Consider the following 6,000-nt stretch of genomic DNA (forward strand, 5'->3'; position numbering starts at 1 on the left):
AGAGAGAGAGAGAGAGCTGACTGGCAACAGAGAGATGAGAGAGGGCAGGAGCAGTCGCACGCATGCAGTAGGGTGGGTAGACTTGGGGTTTTTTTTTAATGTAGGTTCGGTTCCACGATTCGGATCCATGGTTCGGTTCACGGTTTAGTTCGGTTCTACATATCCCCAAACTGGAACTGATCTAAATAGTTCTTTGATTTTTGGAACCAAAACCGGTGCACTCTAGAACTGGACCAAACTGGACCGCTTGATCAGTTCCGGTCCGATTCCACAGTTCTACCGGTTCGATGCGCACCCTTAATTTTATCCATGGTCGTCCATCTTTCCAACCCGTTTCATGGCATTAGCCCAAAAAGGAGGTAGATCCAAATCTCATTTGGACCACACCGCAAGAAACAGTGGTGATTGAACGCCCACCATTAAAAACTTCTCGGGGCCACGAAGTTTTGGATCAAGCTAATATTTGTGTTTTCCCTTTATCTATGTCTGTGTGACTTAATCAACTGGTTGGATGGAGAATGGACATTACAGTGGGCCCCAAGAAGTTTTTAATGAGGGTGTTCAATCGTTACTGTTTTCTGTGGTGTGGTCCACCTGAGTTTTGGACGTACCTCATTTTTTGGCTCTTTCCCTAAAATGATCTGAAAAAATAGATGGACAGCATGGATAAAACATATACATCATTGTGGGGCCATAGAGCACCGACTAGTGGCTAGCAGGGTCAGTTGCGATCCGCATCCAAGTCAAAGGCTGAAATCCTAAGGTATTGAAATCCTGAGGTATTGTATTTTGATACATTGGGATGTGTTGGAGTAAAATCTAATCCTGCTAAGACTGTAGAAATCCTCTCCACGGTCAGCTCACTCAACTCAACTTGAAAAGGCTTGACTCGTCTAGGCTTGAAATTGGATTCGGATAGAGTCCAATTGGATTTTGGAGCTCGAAAAAATTTTGAGCTGAGTCCGAGCTTGCCCAAGCTCAGCTAGACTCGGATCAAACCTCAACTCGAATCGAATTTGCTCGGTGACTAGGTTATTTTGACATTGACGTTGCTTGCCAAGTGTTTGATGAAATGACTCAACGAAGTGTTGTTTTGGGTGCATACCTTCTCCGTGGAATTAACAAGTAGCGAGGAAGCAATGGATATGAAACAAATCACTATAAATAAAAAAAAACTTTATATTATAAAACTATCCTCATATCTTGATTCCGATGCTGCTACAGAGTATTTGATGAAATACCTATAAACTATTGTTACTATTTTCCATTCCGTGAGAAATTGAAGATGTACTTTATGTGTTTGAGAAAATGTCACACAGGCTTGAACTCTGCTCGAACTGCCTAAGCTGCTTACCGAACCGAGCCAAATTGGCCAGTCAAGCTCGAGCCGAGCCCAGTCAGAGTTGGGGTTAGCTACTTGCCAGGCAACAACCAAAACCTATTTCCCACGGCACCTGAAAACACCCAAGCTCTGTAGAGCTCATAATGTCGTCTGCGGGATCCACTCCATCCATGAGGTTCTTCAGGATAGTATATCTTGTGGCGAAAATTCATTCAGATTCACAACTCAAGTGGGCCACACCACAAAGAGAGAACAGTTTCAATATCTCACAACACATTCTCAATTTTTTTCCGATACCATGGCTTATTGAAGCTTTCAATCTACCTTTTCTTTTGGTCTGATTTTTAAAGGGAGCCAACGTAATAGATAAATAAAGTGAATTTCGTAGAGTGATCATTATGGTGAGTCCTATGAAGCATTTCTTCAACAGTCTCTAGTACAATTGTGTTGATTACATGCAAAGAGGAGTTGGTTATTCTCTTGAAAAAATTGAAATGACAAAAATGCCATCAATTAAAGGGCAAGAGACATCATATCTTACTTTGAAAGTCAAATTTACACCCTTCGTTTGACTAATCGCTAGGGTAAAAGGTCACTCTTATTATATATAATAAAGATTAATAAAGATAATAGAAATTAAAACTGTACACAAACCGAGTCAGCTCGGTTAACTCGCTTGGCTTGACTTGGAAAAGCTCAGCTTGACTCGACTCAAAATTGGGTTTAAGTCGAGTTGAGCTGATTTTTTTTTTAGCTCAATTCGTAATAGACACCACAACTTAAAAACAATATTGATGGACTATCACGTATACGGTCGTCTCATCAATAATTTACGGAACCGGAAATAGAAAGGAATCTTCTTCTTTAAATTTAATATATATATATATATATATATATATATATATATATATATATATATATATATATATATATATATATATATATATATATATAAACCGTCCATCTTTTGTATAGATTGGCCCACCTAATCAGTGGACCAGCTTGATCTCGCATGTGGTCCCCATCAGCTAGAGGCGTCTGATTGAGTCGAGCTGAGCTGGCCAATTAGGCTCGAGGACCAAGCCGAGCCGAGTTTGACCTAGGGTAGCCTATTGGTCGAGCCGAGCCGAGCCGAGCTGGGCCAAGCTCAACTTGGTTGGGGTCATGTACAACTCACATAGAAATTGGAACTTTGGAGATAAATATCATTTTCACAAGATACATAAAAAAAATATAGCCAATTTTTTTAAATGGAGATATTTGTTGCTATAGTGATATCTTTATTAACCAAACACAAGAAGCCACTTGGAAGAAAGTGATAGCTTTGATCATGACGCCTAGGAGGCTGTGGTCCAATGAGGGATACAAAAATAGTTAATGAATGGTAGGATATGGGCTAAGTTTTTCGGTTAGTTATCCAATGGATGCTCAAAGACCATAAGTAGAACCATCCCATGTGGGTTGGTCCTATTTTCGTGGATATGCATGTTTGGTGCTTCCCCCAGTGTTTGCATATAGGCATGGTTTCTGAGTCGAGTCTTGACTCGATGAGTTGTGAGGTGACTGTAGTCAAGAATTATTTTGGCGGGGTGGTGCAAAGCATTTGTTCAATATGCTAGGTCATTTTGTGCATGTTACATGTAAAGAGGAGTGAGATACTCAGCATGGAAAGATCAAAATGACAAAAATGTCCTCAACCAAAGACATCCCATCTTCTTTTAAAATTTAAATTTACACCATTTGATTAATTACTATGGTAAAATAAGCCTAATGTTATTGATGCAGGTACATCTCTACACTAGGGTGGGGTTACCCACGAGCTGGGATATGTGAGATGCAGAATGGCCACGGCATGGGTCCCACTGTGGGACTTGTGAGATGCGGGTAGCCCATGAGGAGATCTTAGTTAGTTTGCCTAGGAGAGCCTAGATAAAGGGATATTTCGATGCTTCTCCAATTGTTCCGGAGCTTTAGGTACATTGGCTAGTACTCTCTACATCAAGTGGTATCAGAGCGAGAGACTAGTGTTCAACTCTTCTTACCGATATGGGTGGATGATGTAGGTGCATTTCCACACTAAAGTGGGGTGGCCCACGAGGTGGGGTTTATAAGATGCAGAATGACCATGGGGTGGGTCCCATTATGGGACCCATGAGACCCGTGGTTGCCCACAGGAGATCATAGTTGGTTTATCCAAGGGTGTTTAAATACAGGGATATTCCAATACTTCCTTAATAACTTTGGAGTTTTTGGTAAGTTAGCTGGTACTCTCTGCATCGGTTACTCACATTATATATAGTAAAGATAGTAGAAATGTTGTGGAACTTTATAGGTAAATACCATTTTTAAAAAATTAGAGGGAGAATATTGCCTCTTTCTATGATGGCGATTTTTGTTGCCATGCTAAGATCTCTATCAACCAAAAAGAAGAAGCCACTTGGAAGAAAGCGAGGGCTATGATCACGATGGCTAGGAGGCATGTGGTCCAATCAGGCTACAAAAAAAGTTAATGGAGGGTAGGCATTAGCCTAAGCTTTTGAGGCCCATTTACCAATGGATGCTCGAATATCATAATATTGGAATCATCCCATGTGGGTTGGGCATGTTTTTGTGGATGTGCATGTTTGGTGCTTCCCACTGTTTGCCAAGAAGCATGGTTTTTAGAGTTGAGTCTGACTCAGTGAGTTAAGTCATTGTCAGGGATATTTCAAAGGGGTGGTGCAAAACCGACCCAATCGGACTTAACTGGGTCTGAGTCAACTCAGATGGGTTGGCAATCGATGCACATGGTTGAACCTCATTTCAGTTAAACCCATAGGCTGGAATGACAAAGGCTCCTGGCCCCAACACTAGCCAGATAGCTAGTGTCAGAGTTCTGTGGGCCCCACCATGATGCATCTATTTTATCCATGCCATCCATCCATTTTTCCGGCTCATTATAGGAAACAGCCAAAAAACGAGGCAGATCCAAATTTCATGTGGACCACATCACAGTAAAACAGTGTTGACTGAATGTACACCATTAAAAACTTCCTAGGGCCCACTGTAATGTTTATTTTCCATCCAACTTGTTGATAAGGTCACACAAAATTGGATGAAGGGAAAACACAGATATCAGCTTGATCCAAAACTTCTGTGGCCCCTAAAAAGTTTTCAACGGTGAGCATTCAATCCTACTGCTTCCTGTGGTATGTTCCATCTGAGATATGTTTCTCCCTCATTTTTGGGCTCATGTCCTAAAATAAGCTGGTGAAATGGATGGAGGGCATGGATAAAACAGATACATTATGGTGGGGCCCACAAAGCTTTGACATCAGCTAGCTAGATGGTGGTGGGGTCACTAACCAATCCGTATCAAAATGGATCTCAGAGCCGGCCCTAGTCTTTGGCAGCCATAGGGTCAGCTTGTCGATCGAGCTCGCTATTGAAGTGACAGCACCAAGTTCTGTAAGCCCCACCATGATGTATGTGTTATATCCATACCGTCCATCCATTTCGCCATATCATTTTAGTGTACGCTCCCAAAAGTGAAGAAGATCCAAAGCTCAAGTGGACCCCATTATAGAAAACAGTGGGGACAGTGACGTCCACAGTTGAAACCTTCTCAGAACCCCCCATGACGTTTATTTGAGATCCAACCTGTTCATAAGTTCACACAGGCATGAACTAAGGTAAATCACAAATATACCCAGAACCATAGCTCAACTGGTAGACTGAGTAGAGAGACCTCGATTCAACACTTGAGGTCTCGGTATCAATCCCTAGTGCGGGTGGCTAACATGGAGTGTGTGTGTGTGCCGACATGGGTGTTGATATCAGCTTGATCGAAAACTTCTGTGACCCTTGAGAAAATTTTAACATTAGCCATTCAATCCCCACTATTTTCTATAGTGGGGTCCACTTGAGCAATCTGCCTCATTCTTTAGATCATGCCCTAAAATGATCTCTCCAGATAGATGACACAGTGTTGATACACACATACATCATGGTGGGGCCCACAGAACATGGTAAATATAGCTACTGAAGCCATCAGTAGCTAATCCGTACGTCCCCTACCGACTGACCAGTTCTCACTAACCAGATACCACTGACTCAGCTCCAAATCTGGTCAATCTGAGTTGACTCAGCCACTTCACTATTGTACAAAGACATAAACAGCCCTACACGTAACTTTTCTCTTCCAATATTGCAACTGATCATAAACATCCACTCTCCCAAGCATGACCCGAGTCATTCTCCACCGTCGATCATATCTACCATCAACATGATCATCAGCGGCCCACCCTTTAATCCATCTGGGTTTAAGCATCACACAACCAATTCCATCAACATCAACGAAAGGAAAAAAACAAATGGTGTGGCCCAAGACAACAGATTAGGAATAAGTCAATATCAACCGTAGATTAGTCTAAGATTTCTTTTACTTTAATATACATAAAAACCTGACTAACGTGTCCTAATCTAAACTTACCAACTGAAAAACAAAGCATATTCAAATCTTCAACTTGGGATTACAGATTTGTATTTCGGAACACAAGATTTAGATAATATAAATTATCAAGAGTGAAACCGCCTTTTCATGCTACTGTTGTAGTGTTTTTATTTAATTACAACAAGTATGATTAGAGGGTATCCTATGATCATTTTTCTAATGATAT

This window comes from Magnolia sinica, chromosome 8, assembly GCF_029962835.1.
Source record: "Magnolia sinica isolate HGM2019 chromosome 8, MsV1, whole genome shotgun sequence".
Taxonomy (NCBI): domain Eukaryota; kingdom Viridiplantae; phylum Streptophyta; class Magnoliopsida; order Magnoliales; family Magnoliaceae; genus Magnolia; species Magnolia sinica.